This window comes from Pipra filicauda, unplaced genomic scaffold (assembly GCF_003945595.2).
Source record: "Pipra filicauda isolate LSUMZ 115617 unplaced genomic scaffold, ASM394559v2 scaffold9_size5747161_pilon, whole genome shotgun sequence".
NCBI lineage: Eukaryota > Metazoa > Chordata > Aves > Passeriformes > Pipridae > Pipra > Pipra filicauda.
The window spans coordinates 3,329,036-3,348,345 of NW_024105198.1; the positions used below are offsets into that span (position 1 = coordinate 3,329,036).

At 48.8% G+C, this 19,310-nt stretch overlaps 1 long non-coding RNA gene across 1 annotated transcript; it reads right to left on the bottom strand.

Moving 5' to 3' along the window:
* Nucleotides 1-503: 503 nt before the first annotated feature.
* Nucleotides 504-19,178, bottom strand: LOC120322544. Its single transcript, XR_005562310.1, has 3 exons — nucleotides 18,546-19,178; nucleotides 5,219-5,342; nucleotides 504-618 (listed from the first exon to the last, which is right to left on the bottom strand). It is a non-coding gene; the product is annotated as an uncharacterized LOC120322544 (long non-coding RNA).
* Between the last annotated feature and the right edge of the window lie 132 nt (nucleotides 19,179-19,310).

Below are 19,310 nucleotides of genomic sequence, written 5' to 3' on the forward strand. Positions count from 1 at the left end.
GGAGTGAGCAGTGGACACAGGATCAAGCAGCACAAAGGTTTCCAGGGCTGCTTGGAGACTTAGATTTCTGTAACAACTGTGGACAAGTCAGTAATTTTCCTTTTCTTTACCTACTGGTGCAGAATCCTAAACAATCCAGGCAAGAAATCAACACACAAATCACCCAGCCAGCATATGGCTGCAGAACACTGCCAGCCAGCATCCTCTGCTCCCAGCTGCAATTATTCAGCAAAGCACGTTATCTGTGCCAGATTTGGCTGGTTTATCAGCAGAATTTTGAACAACTTAAATGGAAACAGGCCCACAGCGTGAAGTAAAGGCTCATCAATGTGCATTTCACTGCTGGGTAAAGTTGGGACAGCTTTTTTCCTCTTCACTTTATTAGTATACTCTTTTCTATCAAAAAATTTTGTACTTAAATCTTCCGGAACTGGATAGGGGTAAAAGTGCAAGGGTCAGCCAAACCAGAAAGGACATACCTGAAGGTATGTATCTCCCTCCTGTTGGTTCTCTGGTCTCCAACCACCAGCCTCACTTGGCCTTTGGCCACTGGTGCTTCCTCTGGCAGAGAGACTGGGCAGGCACTGATGAGTGGGCATCTGCAGCGAGCCAGCCCAGCTATAAGGGAAAATATGCCATTTTATTGAACCAGAAGATGAAGTTTTCACAAAAAACAAACAAACAAACCAACCAACCAACAAACCTACTGTTAGTGAGCTCAGCTAGTAAAGCCTCCCAGCTGTCAAACCGTCAGGGGGGTCACCCCTCAGCCCCCCCTGCTGTGGGGCAGGAGCCACTCACAGCCCAGCTGATGCCTTTCAGTTCTGCAGGGGCTGGGCCCCTGCCCGGCCATGGTGGGAAGTGTTCTCCTTGCCAAAATGAAGCTGGGCTATGTTTTCAAAGTGCCAGGTTTGTTCTGGATGCAGGGGGCTCTGCTCAGAGTTGGGTACCTGTTGGAACAGAGAAGTGGATGTTCCCCCGCTCTGAAGCTGAGGTACCTCAGGTACCAGGAGATGTTTCAGGAATGCTGTTTTCCTGCTTCTGCTCAGTTTTCTTGCTTGAGGGACTGATCTGGATCACAGTCCTGTGGGGTTCCTCCCTTTCCAGGTGTGAGAGGAAAAATTATGAAACTTCTTCTTGCTTTTGAGATGTTCAGTGGGAAAGAAGGCACGAACCCTCCTCTGGGCTGCTGCTGGGGCAGGGACTACTGGACCATGGATGGAAGGAGCAGGGATGGGGAGAGGATGCTGGCAGGGGCTGCCCATTACTCCTGTCTGCCCTCCCCAGCACCAGCACAGTGCCCAGCATGTCCCCAAAACACCAAAACCCCAACCATGAGGCTGCAGAGCCTTCAGTGGCACACAGAGACCCACCCGTGGCAGGGGATCCCGCTGGGCAAAAATGCAGACACCAAGGAAAATGGTGCTGCTGCTGCTGCTGCTGAAGGCTTTTCCCAGGAGGAAACAAGAGCAGGATTTCAAAGTCTTTGGTAGGCTCAATGCCATTCCCCTCAGCACTGGGACCTTCAGCAAGCCTGCCCAGATCCTTCCTGTGAACCACTCTTCCTGTCAGTGATGCTTAATTACCCTGGGTGATGGATTAATTTCTGTGTTTGGGGCTTATCCAACCTGGAACTCAGGTGCTATTCTCTTTTCTTCCAGTTTTTTCCTGCCCTAACTGATATTTCATTCAGGAAACTATAGATCGAAGAAGCCCCTCCTGCAGATCTTCCCAGACCAAGGCCCTCGAGGACATGAACATCAGGTGGATGTATCTGCCAAATATTTTTTTCTGGTTTTGTGAGACTTCAGAGTGCCTGGGATTTAAATGCACGTTAATATTGTGTGTTCTCTGTTTCACTGATTAGCCTGGCAAGCACAGCAGCCAATCCTTTCCCAGAGGCACATGAATGGCTGCAGAGAAGGAGCATTGGGAGCCTCTCTTTGTTCACTTAAGAATCTGAACACTTAAAACTGAAGAGACAGGCATTTCGTTTTTGTATAGAGAATTCAATGCCAAGTGCTGGGCTCAGAGAGCCATTTTCCTATTTCTATTCAACTCTTTTGTGCTAATCAGTGGGGTATAATCTAAGTCAAGCAAGTAAGTGCAGGTCAGTGACCCTGATGTGTCTTGCTGGGATGGAGGGATGGCTGGCTTAGACCAGCCTAAACTGATTTGTGGACCTGAAACCTAAAATACTCCTGAGACGAAAACAGGCTGTTGTCAGCACCGAAGACCTCTTATGAGAGCAGATGTACACTACAGGCTCTGGACTGGCTCCTTATTTTGGCAGTCTAAGCTCTCCCATTCTAATGCAGGAGACAATCTTGAATTCCCTGGGAAGAGGGAAGGTACAGAACTGGCTGTTGCAGTTGTGTGGTAGCTGTGAACAAAGATGAGCCAATATGATTCTGCTTTGCTTGCAGCCCAGGTGTTAATAAATTGACAGATTCTCCACGTGCCAGATGGGCAAAAATTGATGTGCTAAATTTTGGGGTGGCTTTGGAGGTGGCTGTACCCCCACTTCTCCTGATCACCAGCCAGTGTTTCCTGCTTCCTTCAGTCAATCAGGACTGAGACAGAGCAATGGAAGGCCTAAGTGCCTTCATTGGTGTGGTGAGGAGGATGCAGACCTTCAGCAGTGAGGTTCTTTGCCAGGCTGCTCAGTGAGCAATTTTCTCTCTTCCCTCCTCAGTATTTGATTAGGCTCATACCTGCTGACAGCATAAAGAAAGGCTTGAAAAATAAAAAGTCTGTTGTGTTTATGTGTGGGGAAATAGGAACAGCAAAATAACAGCACCCAGTAATGTAAACCATGACACAGGTCTGGGGTTCTGCTCCGCAGCCCCAGCTGAGCTCAGCTGTGGCTGTTGCCAGGAGCAGGGGCAGCTCAGGGTCCTGCAGCAGAGCAGACGGGTACTGCAGGTCTGGAGCATCCTCCCCCAACTCAGGGCTGTTCCAGACTCACCTGCAATTGCAGCTGTGGGCAGGGGTCTCAGCAGAGCCCTCACGAGGCTCAGAGCCAGAGCAGCAGCAATCGATACACAAGAGTGAAGATTTTTTGAGCAACACGAATCCTGGCTACTCTTTTGTCTGTTTGATGGCAGTCTGCATTTGCACAGTCAGTACTATTTCTCCATCATGACTTCTGTTTCTTCTCCACCAGGACTGGATAATGTTTATTTAATGAGCACTTAATCAATATGCAGCTGTTCTCTGGAGATGAACTGCCAGGGCATGACAGAGACATTCTTCTGGATGATATTCAAATTTCTTACACAGGTATTTTGATTCAAATGTATATAATTCTCTAATAAAAGCTTTGAATCAACCTGTAGCTCTCATACCAGAGACACTAAAGTGGTCTAGAGATAAACAATGAATATTCAGAATTTCAAATCTAGATTAAACAATGTTTTTTCTCCACGTTAACTTACGTCTCCTTTCTAGGAGTCAAGGAAGAGCTGTGAAGTGTAACAGTCCTCCAAGTGCCTCCCTCTGCACCATCCACTGCCTGTTGGGGCTTCCCAGAGTCACCGGCCCAGCGGGTTCGTGTTCTCCTCCAGAAACAAAACAACCTTCAGCAAACCACTCCCTCTCGCAAGAGCTGCACCCTGCACCAGGAGAGCACAACGTGGGCTTTGATGCTGTTATCTGCCTTGGTTCCCCTGTTTCTCAAAAGCTTTTTAATACCTGAGATTCCTTTTACAGGCACATCCAAACCAATCAAGCACTCCCCTTTCCACAGGGCTCAGCAATTAACACTAATCCCTGACAGTAACAGCATAAAGTGGAATCAGAAGATATGGGGCAGATCTTCACAGGGTGGGAAAGTGCCTTCAGAGTTGCTGGAACAAAACTCTTCCTAGATGCTCAGGCAGCTTATCCCTTGGTTAGGAAAGAGATTTCTTATTTCTCCAGATAGACTGAGGATTTACTTCATTAAGATGCCGGAAAAACTGCATCCCCATTCCTACACTCTTACACATAGAAGAACTAGCCATTTGTTCCCCAACCAGAAAAGAGAGAAACAAGTTTTCTTGAAAAATTTATGAGTATTCAGAAGTTTGCAAGGAGGCCAGAGGAGACAGCTCATGGTGTTGACCTCCTGAGCAGAGGGATGCAGGGAGGGAGGAAGCACCTTTCTGGGGGTGGCTGTGCTGCCCCTTCAGTTCCCTTCACCCAGACCAGCCTCATTCTCTCCATGTCCTTCATGTTTTTCCATATCTGAGCACATGCTTGGCTTAGTGCTTCCTTGGTGTTACAAACAGCAATAGACAGGGCTGACCATGACCTCAGAAACCCAAAGTGAAGGCAACTGCAGGTGAGCTAATCCCAAAGCTAAGCCTTCACCAAGATGTTCAAGAGTGCAAATAGTTTGGGAAGCAAACCCTGAGAGGCTGAATTTTCAGGAGTTCTGATTTGGCATTTCCAAGCATCACAAAATAGCATCTTTCCTGTATTGCAGATCATTTATTGGGATAATGAGAGGCAAAAAGAGTAGGATAACCTGATGCCCATGAAGCCTCACAGGACTGCAGTGATGCTCAGGGAAGCAAGACCTGTGGAACAGCCTGACCAGCAGCAGAGGAGAGAGGGGTATGGAAGGATTCACTGGAGGGAGAAAACATTTCATGACTCTGAAAAGCAGACAAGAATAGGTAATTATACTGCTATGGCAGCAAATGAGTCTTTGAGGTGCAAAGAGAAGCCTAAACTTCTCCTGAAACTCCTAAGTGCTTTAAGATTTGGGAAGTGGAACTTCAGCTGCATCCCTGTGAGGAGCAGAGCCCCTGCCCAGTGTGGGTACTGAACTGGAGGAGGCCAGAAACACAGGGCAGGCACAAACAGAGCCCGCTGTGCCCCCAGCTCTGCACAGCCCAGGGGATGGTCCTGGCTGCAGCCCCACCAGCTCCTCCGCCCTCAGAGCTGGGATAAAGTCTCAGCTCTTCCCAAACCCCTGGGCTTTGGCTGCCAAAAACACCACTCCAAGGGCAATTCCCCTGGGATAAGGTTTATCAAATACCTAAAAGCTCGTGCACAAACCCCAGGACAGTGGGAGCACCACAGGGATTCGCTGCCCCTTGGATACCCTTTTCCAGTGGTGTAAATTGGACCCCCTGAGCTCGAGGCTCCTTCATTTATGCTCCTTCTGGAGTTGGATCTTACTGAAGACGAGGATGAATCTCTAATCTACACCGTAACATGCAGCACAAACCTGCTCACAGATTTTAAGGCTGTGAAGAAATTATCAGACACCCAGGAAATGCTGGACAATCTGTACTATCCTCATTTTCTGTGCCCCTCCAGCAAATTGCTCCGCAATTTCCTCTTGCACGGTGCTAAAATAGAAGAGAAATAGTTTCCTTATGAATCAGCACAATCAGCATCTTTTGCTTGTTTTATCTGGCTGAGTAATTTTTTCTTAGAAGGGAGAAAATCATGCCCATGAGCCCATGAAACATCCATGGTCAAACACCCACATATCCAAGGGAGAGCGATTGACTCTGGACTTGGGAGCCAAATATTGAGACTAATTTCTAATTATTTTTCCATCTGCCATGTATGGAACCCTGTGGGCTCTGCTGAGGTACACAGGCAGCATGTCCCACAGTCCTAGGGGAGTGAAGCAGGGACCATCACCAGGACAGCACATGCCAGTTTGCCACCCACTGCTGCTCAGGGAATGTGGCCGGAGGGGGAGCAGCCAGGGCTGAGCTCATGTGCTGTGCAGGCTGACACTGCACTGCTCCCAGTGTTTGGAGTTGCTGTGGAGACACAGAGCAGGATGTGACATGACAACTCCTCTGCCCATGACCTTAAAAAGGACTTATTTTTATTAACAAGGAATGAACACAGACAAACATTTCTCTGCTGCTGGCAGCCATCTGTGTGGTTTGGCAGGTGTCACATCCCAGGGAGTGGGAGGGCAGGGGGACAGACAGACCTCAGCAGGGTCACAGCTTCACCCCGATACAGGCACAGACTCACTCACTGTGCAGCTGGAGGCCAGTGGAGCTGCCACGGGAGGGAGCCCCAAAGGGACACTCCTCTGCAGGGCTGGGCACCCTCCTGGTGCTGGGGCTGAGGGCTTGCCCTGCTGCAGCAGCTGCCCCAGAACAGGCCTTGGGCAGAGCGGGACGGAGGATCCCACAGGTCTTTGCTCAGGGCAAAGCTTTTCCTCTCGGCCTCTGTGGAGCAGTTCAGCATTATAAAGCCCCCAGCACTGAGCCTCCCCAGCCCTGCCAAGGGTCCACCTGTGGCTCTCCCTGAAGATCCAAGTTTACAGTTCTGTGGCCAGTCTCACAACGGGTATTTTGTCTCTGAAACTGTATCTCTTGCAGTCCCAGCAGTTCACAAGGAATTGTGGTTTCCATAGGAGTGATTGATAACTCCTCTTTCCTGAGCAAACATGACTTGACACAAAGGCCTTTTAAAATGGTGATCAGGAAGGAGCTGTAATTCATTACAAGAAGCTGGAATTAATTACTGCTGATAATCAGGGCATGCACGTTCTCTGCAGAGTGATCAGGAGTGCCGCCAGATAAAACAGTGGAGCTCAACAACATGGGGTGACCCTTTCTTTGGGAAGACCAGAGCAGGAGACATGGAGTCATCTGAAGCCCCTCGTGCCTTTCAGATGCCTGTGTACCCCCAGGACATTCCCAGTTTCCTCTCTCTACTCAAAGCCAGCCATGCTGAGCCCTCCTGTCACTCTTACCTGGATCTCTGGGACCGCATCCAAATGAGCTCAGGCTCTCCGTGATGCTATTTGAAAGGTCAGGATCTGACTCATGACTTCAGTATGGTGATATTTTTGGCTCTGCTTTAATCATTTTCTCCTCTATGTCTCATGCACTGCCTGCTAGGACCTCTTGTCCTTCCAATTATGGTGAAAATAGATTATTAGTAATAGACTAATTCAGGAACTACTTGGAATTATTGACTACCACAGACTCTAGTCCAACAATATGATTCCCTCATTTATCTTCCCCACTCCAGTACTGGCAAAGGGATAAATGCTGGACCAGGCTCTCCAAGGGAAATTCTTGTCTGCTGCTGGGAATGTTTATCATAGAATCTTGATGTGTAACATTAACATGCCAATGCAAAAAGGAAGACAAAAGCCATCACTAGGATCCCTGCAGTTTCCCTGGGGTCTCCACTCCCAGTGACAGAACTAACTCCTTCTGTGATCTGCAGAAAATCAGTGCCCTGTTCCCCAAACCCTGTGCTCTCAGCATGCCAGCTGCTGGCATTCCAGATCACATGAACTCCCAAATCTTTCTGACTTTAATTTGTGTTCCTCAGTCTAGACCCATCATGCCCAGCTACTTCATTCCTGAGAGCCCAACAATTTAAAAACTGCATTTCTTCTGCAATAATTTTATCCCATATTGTCTTTTATGCCTCATTTGGCAAATATTTATTCATACCAGCCCTCCTGTGAAGCAGAAAAATTGTTATCATTGACCTCATTTTATGGAAAGGAAAGAGTGGAGAAATGAAGTGATTTGCTGAGGGCAAAGAGGGAGAATCAGTATTAATGTGGGTGTAAGAGCTCAAAGGTCCTTTCTCTGAGCCATCCCTCTCCTCAGCTTTCCAGTGTGAGGCATCCTTTTTTGGGTGGCCAGCAGAGACCTTTATGGTGCTTCACTCACATCTGCTCTTTTGTTTTGTTCCACGGAACTTGTTCAATAAACACCGGAGTTGCCCAGGTGCTAGAACAAGGGAAGCCATCCTGCCCTGCCTCCCTCCCCTGCCTTCTCTCCTGCACCTGCCCCACAGCAGCATCCCCTCAGAGTCCCCCTGCCTCCAGTGTCCCTTTTCCTCATGAAGACACCAAGACCCTTCGCAGGGAGAACACCCTCCAGCCCTCACCTGGAGCCAGTTGCTGGGCTTTGCCCTCACACTGGCAGCCACTGCAGGGGCAGCACTGACAGCCCGGGCACCAACCCACTGACTGCAGGCACCACCACACACACCACAGGCATTGTCACACACTGTGGGCACCTCCACACACACCACAGGCACTGCCACATGTACCACAGGCATTGTCACACACCGTGGGCACCTCCACACACACCACCGGCACTGCCACATGCACGAAGGGCACCACTGCCATGCACCAGGGGCACTGCTGCACACCCCATGGGAGCACACTGGCACAACCCTGCAGATCAGCCAGAGTGAAACCCCAGTGCTGCCCCTCCAGCGCCCCAGCTGTGGCAGGGAGCAGGTCTCACTGTTCCCCAAAGGCAGGGCTTCCTCAGCTGGTTTTATTTTTGCCAAGTGACATGTCTGACCCATGGAGAGGTGAGCTGGTCCCAGCTGTTACAGGGCTGAGTTGGAGCAAATGTGCTGACAGCACTTGACACTGGCACAAAACAGCCTCCCCCCTTTTTAATGCTGCATATACTGGAAACTCCTATCTCAGCTGGCAGAAGCCTGGATCACCCAAAAGTCCATCTCAGCATGGAGAGGTGTCAGGAAAGATATTTTTGAAGTTCTGGATGAGCTCAGTCAGTGAAATGCAATTCCTATGAAAAACTTTTCATAGAGAAGATGGATTTTGCTGCACACATGGGATCCTGCACTCCCCAAACAGAACCAAGAGCTAAAGCCAAGCACTTGTTCGGGGGACACACTTTCCTGGTACTAATACCTCAGATACTTTTTGAGACTTGTGAGAGGGGGGAAAGTTATTTGACTGACCCTGTGTTTTCCTTTTCTCTTTCTCTCTCCAAAAAAATCATGTGGCTTTTACAGGAAAACAGGAAACTGGAGTTATTAGGAGCCACCACAGAGGCACCTTCAATGGCTGGAGCTCTTTATTTTGGAAAAGACTGTTGCTTCCCTACAGCAGTTTGCCTAGTCTTTTGGATATGTGTCTAGTTTTCCAATAAATGTGTCTATTTAAAAGAATTATTTTGTCTGTAGCCCAAGGTACGACTTTACCACCAAAACTCCTTCTGCCATAAGCCCATGTCAGCTGCCTGACTGATTGCTGAAGGCTGAGCACAATTAATGAGATCACCAATATTCAGGATTTCTGCATGACCAGGGCAAGGAGAAGTATTTAAGATATGAAATCCTTTTTCCACTGAAGAGGTGAAAGTTAAAATAGCATTAATAATAGCAGAACAGCCTTCCATTCCCAGGCTACCGAGAAACCCAAACATACAATTCATAGCAGTTTTGGGGTCATTTTCAAACGCTTTAACTCATGTCAAGCAATTTGCAGAAAACTGGGTAAGACTCCAAGGAACACAGGCTTTTCTGATTGTTCTTTGACTGCTTTGAGATTTGTTCATGTCTGAACAGCAGCACTCAGGCTGTCAGCAGTCCCAGGGATACCCAGCTGGAGCACAGTGGGGGGACACAGGGACAGGGTGTCAGCACAACAAGCATCGTCCTGTGTGGGACCCCTGCTCCTCCACCTCCCTCCCCCTGGACAAGTGCCCAGCCACCAACTCGGGACAAGCAGGACAGGGCCTCTGGAGCTGAGCTTAGAAAAGTAAGTTTTGGAACAAGTTTTTGTCCTTGCCAAGGTCCCAGACATGTGGTACTGAGCACACTCCTGTGCAGGGCCCTGCACTTCTCAGTGCTCCCTCTGTCCCTCAGTGCCTCCCAGGGGGATGCTCGTGGAGCTCTGGGTGCCTGCTCAGCCCCACCTACAGCTGATGCATCTTGCCCTACTTCAGTGGTGATGTGAAGGGAGCTGAGCAATTCTTACTGGACTGCAGGGAAACTAATTCTTGTTTTAGATGATTTTTAATTTCCACACACTGATGAAGTAGAATGGCTTCCAGAAAAAAGCCTGTGCTTCAGGCAAGGGTGTTCTCTGAGAAGGGAGGTACCCTGGCCAAAGCCTCTCCAGCTCAGGAGGAGCTTTTCCCACCGAGGAAGAAGGCTTCCCCTTGCTGGGCAAGGATTTAGTTACACAGTTTCAAGACACGCATAGCTGTGAGAATCATTCCAGTTCTGTGTCTGGCATTCCCTGTGAGACTCTGCCTGACCAAGTTCCTCAAGCATACTGGTGGAAGAATCTCTTTTCTGTGTGCTATCCAATTACCAGCTTCCTAAGAAGATTGCCTCTTTCCAAAGAACATGGCTTTTATGGGAAAAGAGAGAAACTGGGGTTATTGGGAGCAACTGGAGAGGTAGCTTCGATGGCTAGAGCTTTTTCACATTGCCCCTATGGCTGTAATGTTCCCTCAAGATGGACAGTGACACACACCTAAGGGCTCCTGGCCCTTTAAGCCCTGGTCTGAAATGCAACACTTCAGAAATACGATGGTTTAAACAATTTTAGTCAGTGAGTCAGTTCCGGATTATCAGCCCACAGAGGGAGGGTACTGAGTCTCGCTCATAAATTAGCAACCAGCAAGCTCTTCCCTTTGAAGAATGTTATTTTAAAGAGTCAGTTCACTTCTTTGCTCCAAGAACACTGCCCATTAATCACCACACAAGAACATTGCACCCTCCTCCCTGATGGCTTTATGCCCAGAATCACTAGTTCAGCATCACCAGAAAAGAAGGAGGGAGAAGGAGCTGGAGAAGAAGATTTCATCATACCAAAGACATGGGGAAGTAGGTGCCACTATGGAAAAGGCACTTCAAGGGATGGGATAGATGGGAAGCAGCACACAAATGCTTGCAAGACCTCCAGACCTGAAAATTTTAGAAAAGAGCTAAACCTATGCCTGCCTCAGGAAAAAGAGTAGGAATGATCCTGTGCCAAGACATGAGCAGTTCAGAGCCTGGACTGAGCAGGCTGCAGTCACCTCCTGTGACAGATTTCCCTGCCACACACCCTCCCAGATCCTGACGAGTTGTGCTTATTGCCAGGGCCGCTGCCATCCCACCAGTGCCCAACGCTCAGCCTCAGGCTGTGCCTCTGCTCTTCTCTGCCAGCTGTGGTTTACCCAGGAGGAACAGCAGTTTAACAGATCAGAAGAGTAGATGAAGCTGCTGAGGAACAAGTTCCTTGACATGGCTCGGATTTCATCTCTCAGTTTCTAGAAATCGAGAGAACCTGTGATTATCCCTGGAATAAAGTTAGTGACATCAGAGAAGAGCCTATGGGTATGACTGAGCAGGAAAAAGCCCCAGAAGCATCACTTCAGTGAATATTTACCTTCACTTGCAAGACCCCCTGGAAGGGTGGTACTTGCAACAGCTTCCAAATGTGATCCAACCTCCAAAGATCTCAAAGTTTTTTGTGGGCTAATTCCACCAGTTTTTGTGAAGATAGGAAAAGTCTGTGCTTCACATTATCTGTGAAGAGGGTTGTGCTTCAGGTGAAACTTGTATATTTATGCACACACACACACAGAGAAATGTATATACACACATTTTCAAGAGTGAAGAAGGGGGAACCAGGCTCCCTGGCACTGTGGAACTGGAGGCTGATGTTGCTTCACACTTTATCTGAGCACGGAGAGGGAGGGACTCAGCCCAGTTTAAAGGGCCCGTGAGATGCTGGGTTTGTCTGTCAGGCAGACACGAGGCTGTTCCAAGACAGACACTTCCCAGATGCTCTGTCCTGCAGTGATGAAGCCACAGAGGAATGCTGATGGCATGCTCAGGGCATCATTTCTATTTATTCCTCACAGGCTTTGTGCCACCCAAACTCTGGCTCTGCTCAGACGAGGTAAAGCATGTGCTTTACCTGTTTGGAAACAGGGCATATGCCCTGTCTGGAACAGAGCTTTAAATTCTGAACTCCAGGTGAAATCTATCCTTCTGAAAAACCCTTTTTCTGCCCTCCCAGGAGCCTCTCCAAAGTTCTTGAACCCATTCTCCTCTACCAAGACCCCTTCCTAGACTGGGACTAGGAATGAGGTTGGTCATTTGAGGACTTGAGAGTCTCCGTCAGTCCTGGTCTTGCAGATGGGCCCATCAGCTCAGAAGTTTGAGGACCCCACGGACCACACTGCCCCTGGCACCGCTTATTCTTGCTTCAAACCATTGACTTCTTCATACCAGAATTTTATGACTGATAAATCAGTGAATACATTGACAAGAGAAAGTAAATCCATGAAATACATTGACAAAAGAGAGTAAATCCTCACTTGGCTCATGTCCACCACTGATTTTAGTTACAAACCTCACATGGACATACTGCTGCAGCATCCCTCCTTGAGAAGGGCCTAACACCTGGTTCCTCAGGGAATTCCTCTGGCCTGCCCTGGTCAAAATGAAGCCTCTGATGCCCACTGACACTCATGGGAAGGTGAATCCTCTTCCCTGATCCCACAGGGCCAAGAAAAGTTTCAGAGGGTATTTTAAAGCCCTGATCAGAGCTGACTGCAATTTGTTCCAATAGGCTTTAAAATCATAGAACACAGAACCATAGAATCAGGTAGGAAATCATAAAATCAAGTATTAAAAGGCCACTGGGACCCTCTCATGAACTTCCAGGCCTAGCAAAACCTCACCATTAGTTTTACAATTCTTTCTTCCCATTGTTTCTATATTTCACATTCCAGAGTTTCCTGTGGCTTACACTGTATTACCAAGAGCTCCCTGAGGAAGAAAGAAGAGACTCACACTGTTACTGGTTGGCAGGCTCATTAGCAAAGGTATTAAAACCAAGCTTGAATGTTTTAAAACTACTAGAGCCCCACTGCAGTGTATCCAACCCCACTCCCAGTGTCCAGGCTGTGGCAGCAGGATGGAGCCAGCACTGCTCAGGGTGGCAGCAGGATGGAGCCAGCACTGCTCAGGGTGGCAGCAGGATGGAGCCAGCACTGCTCAGGGCACACAGGCAGTCCCAGGGGAAGCAGCTTCCAGGGCAGAGCTCTGCCGAGGGAACATGGACCTTCCCAGGCAGAGGGAAGTCTTCCAGCAGGGCTCACCAGCATAAGGAAACCCTGAAACCCAGATCAGCGGGGCCGGTGACGGGAGCCTGCGGGGGGGTCCAAAGCACAGAGCCCGGGGCAGCAGCCTGGGCAGGGGCAGTCAGAGCAGGGAGAGGAGAGAAAATAATGACTTGTTTTTGTGCCCCTGCTTTGATGTCCGGTCCCAATGACAGAAACACACCAGCCAGCCACAGAAACACACCTGTGCCAACAGCAGCAGCAGATGTCCATACAAAAACATTTCAGGCAGATAGTTGTCTGCAATAGAAAAATATTGTAAAAGAGGAAATTTTATTTTTTTAAGTTGCTGCAGGAAAATATTTTTCACTCAAGTTTTTTCCAATTTCAGATTGATAATGCAAGCTTATATTTTAGGGTAGAACATTTTGACTTTCCCACGGCAATTGGCAACTCCTTTTGCTGGCTGGATCACCTGTGAAACTGGTCCTTTCCATAAAACATCTTGGAAGCCTTGTGTGACTGACAGCTGTCATATTGGCATCAGGGACTCTCTTCTTTTATCCCTTTCATCTCTTTCCTTGTGTCCTAGAGATTTTGGGAAACTGGTCAAAAGCCCCCAGCAGCAGAACCCCTGGGATCCCTTCCCTCACCCTGTGAGGTGGTTACAGATCAAGATCTTCATCTCCAGCAGACAATGCTAAAATAGCAGTCTGCTGAAGGGCACACATTAAAGGTTCTCCTTTTCGACCAGTGCTTTTGGGGGGTCTTCTCTGTTGTGCATTTGCTTGGGTTTAAGGCAAGTAAAGAATTCACAAAAATTTTATAGTTAGAATCTTTCTTTACCTGGAGGCAGAAGTTTATATTTTTCACTTAATATTTCTAGAAATATCAGAAACAGCTGCTGAAGAAAACTGCCTGTTTTCAGAAAAAGAGAGGAAAGTTTTCATTTCAGATTTGAAGTGACTTTTGCTTTCTTTAAACACACCTACTAAGGTCTAACTTCCCTTTTTCAACTTTATACAAATTTTTTTTTTCATACAGGGGACAAAAATTAGAGCCTTCTGCATTTTGAATGCCAGACTTCTGAAGTGTCTAGTAGTCCAGCGTGAAAATTGCCAAGGAAATGAGGACAAAAAGTGTTTTAACAGACAGACAGATATTTGTTATCACAGGAAAGAATGAGGTAATTTAGTTCATCTAAAAAACCCTGATCACCAAGAAAAACGAGACAACGTATACACATCCCCTAATTACCAGGGACATGAGCACATCAGAGGAGTTTCCTAGGTTGAACAACTCACAAACTGCATGTCCTGGGGCCCTGGATTTGGCTGCTGCTGCCCAAAAGATCCATTAAAACAAAGTTGTGTTTCAGCACAAGGATGACTGAGGGCACAACCAGGACCCAAACAGTAAAGGCTAAAACACAGGCTGAAAATAACTTCCAGGAGAGAACAGACACTCTGGGGCAGGATGGGGTGGGGTTTCTGCTCAAAAGAGGAACCACAACTGAAGCAAAATTATCATGTCACCTTACAGCCCCAGCAGCCAGCCCTGGGATGGCAGCCAGCTCTCCTCAGCTGTCGGCAGGACAACAGAGCACATCCCTAATTACAGGGTGAGTCTCCCAGGCTGAGACTAGTTCTTGGGGACATGGGGGAAGGCAAATGGTCCATGAATTTCACTTACCTAATTGTCCCCCGGACTTATACTTTGCAGTTCCCAGCTCTCTCTAAATCAAGGATGTTTCCCAAAGCACTTTTTGGTACACAGTGTGATAACGAGACACAGAGGAATCCAGCTTAATGTCTATTCACTAAAGTTCCATAAGGCAAGTTCATCATTGTCTGTGCTGCGGGGCAGGAGATCAACTCAGGGAACTGGGAGGAGAAAATCCCCAAACAATGAGCCACCCTGTGGCAATGAGCTCAGTGTCTCTGGGAGGGATGGATCTGGCTGCTGCTGGGGGTGCTGGGAGCCAAGCACCAGCGCTGAGGAACTGGGGCCAGAGGAGCTGTAGGGAGCAGGATCCTGGCAACAAAAGCTGGGTGCTGAGGGGATGAGCTGCAGCTGTGCAGGGACCCACAGCCAGCACGTGAATCACCACCCTCACGCCTGGCAGGGTCATGAGCTTCAGTGGGCTTTGACTCCTTTTCTCGCATTGCTCAGCAGCACCCACAATCTCCTGTGACACCCCCATCAGCTGCCAGCATTTTATAACCTAACTGCACATGTATACTGAGGAAAACTACTGAATTTTGCAGCAGGGAGCCTTCCTCAGCCCTTGCTGTAGGGCTGGGGGCTTGCTCCAGCCTGCTGATCCACAGGGAGGTTTTGGTACCTTTAGGCAACACACAGTCCTCTCACATCAGCCTCATCCAACACAGGACAAAAATCTTTGGGGTGGCCTTTCACCAGGAACCCACTTTAACTCAGAGTGTGTTGGAGACAGGAGAAGAGGAACAGTTCTGGGAATCAGCTAAAGTTGTTCCTTCCTGCAAAGCAATGGCTTTGCCTCTAAGCTTGGAGCATCTCTCCAAACACAAGGAGTGCAGCCTGCATAAGTGGCTGTGAGTAATCTCCTTTGGCTGGTATTTTGCTGAGTTTATCATCTTTTAACTTTGTGATGACCTTCCTGAGTGACTGCAAATGTTGGAAATTGCACAAGTCCTGAAGGCAGAGCTGGCAGCATGCGATGAAGCAGCTGTCAGGGGCATCCCTCCAGCTCGAGGTGATGGCAGACTCGAAGTGTTTTAATAACGCCTCTGATTGATATTTCTATCTAAAATAATAAAGGGGATAAAAGAAGAAGTGCCCAGTGAGAATGTGGGCAACACTTTTACAACATGCTTTCTGGAAACTTTGTAGCATTTCATAAAAAGTGTGATGATGAAACTCCCACTTGCACCATGTCACCAGAAGGAAGCCCTCTGCCCAAAGGCAAACAGACCTGATAGGTAATATCAGGTAACATACTGTAGGCCATAATGCAGCCAATAATCTTTAGTTCACAGCCAAGGGTACCCAGTGCATGATATTTTACGGGATTGGGCTGAAAGTCCCTCATACTGGGTGACACCCAGTCACCTGCTGGTCTGGCTGGGCCCTCGGGTGCCAGATCCCACCAGGCTGACCGGCTGCATGGGGCTCGGGGGCATCTCCAGAAAACCTGCTCTGCCCTCTGCTTGGCTGTGGTACCAACCGGCTCTATGAACTCAGTTACACAGGCAAGGAAAAGTTTTATTGTTTCCCTGAAAACCATGGAAACAAGTAATGATTTATAGTGATTTATTGATAGACTGATTCTGACACCTCAGGATATTCATGAGAAAAGTGGACAAAAGACAGGATGCTGACTCATGGGAAGAAATGGAGAAAAAAGATGACGTTGTTCAAACCAGTCTTCAGAGCACTGATGAAATTCTGGGAGACATATTAATGACAGGGAAAAGTACCTGTGGGATTCATCTGTTTGTTTTAACCTCCCCAGGGCAAGAGTTTTCCAGTTGTGGGCCTTCATGTATAATAAGTGCAACATTATTACTCACAAATCATCAGCTGGAAAGGAGAGATGTTATGTCAGAGGACAAAACCCGACACCCTCAACATTTGATTCAGCTTCATTGGAAATCTATCACCTCCCTGGCTGTTTTTGGAGTCCAAAGATTTCAGTGTTTGGAGGTATTTTGGCTACTCTGCTCTGTTTGACCACGGCAATCCAGTCATCAAGACCTATTTTTAGACACATAAATAAAGAAGGATTTTGGAGTGGATCCTGAAATGTCCTGAGCCTCAACAGGAATGTGGCAGTGGCACTCAGCCGGGCTCATTCACAAGGGCTTGATTTGTTCATTTGCTCAGAGCTCTCCATCCCAGAGTGTGCCGTGAGTCACATCTCTGCCCGTGGCCTCCCTCTGGGAGAGGTTCCAGTGGGGGGTCTGTGCTAAACTGAGGTCCTGCCCCGGCCCAGACAGTTCCACCTTCTATTGATGTTTCTGTGGCTGTGACTGCCGCAGCCCTGGCACAGCCCCCCCAGTCCCCTGCCAGGCTGGCAGCTCAGGTCCGTCAGGAAGGTGTTGGGGACACCTTTGCAGGGGCCCAGGGCTCAGGGCAGTGACCAGAGCTCGAGCTCAGGCTGCCTTATCTCATTTATTTGCTGTATTCTGTCGGCTGAGACATCGAACTCCTCAGCTGTTGCTGTGTTCGAGGCTCGAGGGGTCCCTGCCAAGGCACTGGCACAGCTCTAAAGCTCCAGCACTTGCACTAGCACGAGCAGTGTCACTGCGGCACACCCCGAGCGATGATGGTGCCTGGTTTATCAGCACCTGGGGCCTCTGGAATTGCAGGTGAACGCCCAGGGACAGGTGGGCACAGGCACACGCTCCTTCTCCCACCCCGTTCTCGCCTCCTGCTGCGGGTGACTGAGCTCAGACCGGTGTCCCAGCGCTCCCTGGCGGCTCCCGCCGGCGGCTCCCGGGGCCGAGCCCGCTCCCCCCGGGACCAACCCCGCTCCCCCGGTGCCCTCCCTCGTGTCACTGTCTCCAATTAACGGCGCTGCTTTGGCTCTAATCGGTGGCCCTCGGTCAGCCCCGGTCATTAGTTATTGGCGCCTCGGCTCTGGGCTCCCCGAGACCGCTTGTGGTGATAAGCCTTGTGTATTTTCCTGCTTATTTAACTGAACTTCCTTGGAAACACCAGGAGCCGAGTGAGCTGGGATCTGCTGGGCAAACCCCACAGAATCACACCCCGTTACAGCAAGTGGGTCAGGGGTGTTCGAGTGGGCAGAGATCAGGGCACTTTCTCACGTGAGAAGTCAGTTCCATACCTGACTGAAACATTTTGGAACAAAGCAAAGCAAACCACCAGGAATAAATAAACCACCAGAGACATCAATCCCTGTATTTCATGGACAGGCAGAGGTGAAACAGCCAAGCCAGCACAGGTGTATAAATGAAGTAAACAAGCTGTGTTGGCAATGTTGCTTGTAAAGAATCACAAGACCTTCAATGATGCCAGGACCTCAGTGTGATGCATTCCAGCTGAAAAATAGACTCTGCTCTTCCTGGCCTTTTGATTTACAGTGGGTGAAAGATGGGATGGGACCCAGCCCATGTCATGCGCCCCTCCAGGTCCTTGGCCCTCCCAGGAGTTGCTAGCAGCTCGCTCCCCTCCAGGCTCCATCCTGCTCTCCCTGCAGTGTCCCTCTCTCCCATCTTTTTGTGGTGCCTCTCTCCCATCTTTTTGTGGTGCCTGTCCAGGACCAGACACTTGCCCACAAAAAGCCCAGGGGGTTTCTGAGGCTGGTGGGACACTTTACCTGCGAGGTGAATATCAGTACAAACCCCATTTACTCTTGTCCACATCTTGTCAGGAGAATATTAAAAATGAAAATGAATCTGGGACAGTTTAAGGGTCAGAGCTGATGGTACAGATGAGAGTTTGTTCTTCTATGAAAAACAGAATAACTTCTCATTTTGGTGTGTAGGACATCAGGCCCCTTGTTCCTCAACTCACAGACCAGTCTTTGTGTCATTGATGGCACTGTGCAAGTTAACACCTTTCTTGTAAGGAAAATCATCAAGAAGAAGCAATACCTGTACCTGAGTCAGGGATCAAAAATTTTAAAAAGGCCAAAGTCCACAGTAGCAGAAAAGTGGCAAACCAAGTAAATTGGTTTTACCAGCTTAATAGTTACCCAATTAGCTAATAATTACTCACTGGCAAGCTTATCTCCCGCACAACAAGCACTGGGCTCTTCGGCAATAGCAACAATCCCAAACGGACTCTCAGTTCAGGTGACCCCTCTGGCGTGTTCATCTGTGTTGGGGAGCAGAGTGCCCCTTGAGCAAACCCACCAGGGTCTTCTCGCCACAGTTAAAGCCAAAGTGAGAGGAACAGACAGGTTACCTGTCTAAGCCCTTGCTGTCCTGCTTGCAGATTTGCCCAGCGAGCCTGGGTCCTGCACAGTCACAGTGCACATGTTGTTACCAAGCAGCTCCTTCCAAACAAATCCGACCGATAACCAGTTTTCAAGAGTGGCAGAGCTGTAGCAGCCTCAGCAGTGCGTGGTTCCTGCTTTGTTCCTGCTTGGGGGCAGGTGAGGGAGAGCAGGAGGTCCCCAGCGAGGGGAAGGGAGACAGGGGATGGCTGAGGATCCCAGCAGGAGCACCAGGGAGAAATGCACAAGGAATCAATCAGGCCGTGCTTCTGCTTATTGAAGTGCTTATTGAAGAATAAGTATTAAATTCAAGGAATTGTCCTCAAAGAAGCCCATGCTCCTACCTGGACCAAGGCACCAGGCAAAAAGTGCTACCAGGACCAGCTATTGACTGCACAAGCTGCAGGGAAGTGCATGGGAATGGAACAGCCTTTGCAGTCGGGGCACATCCATAGCTGACTCCCCTCCTGGGTAATCACAGTGCTGCTTTGTGCAAAGGGCTTTTCATGCTGAAAGATGTCAAAACACATGGAGACAGAAGTTTT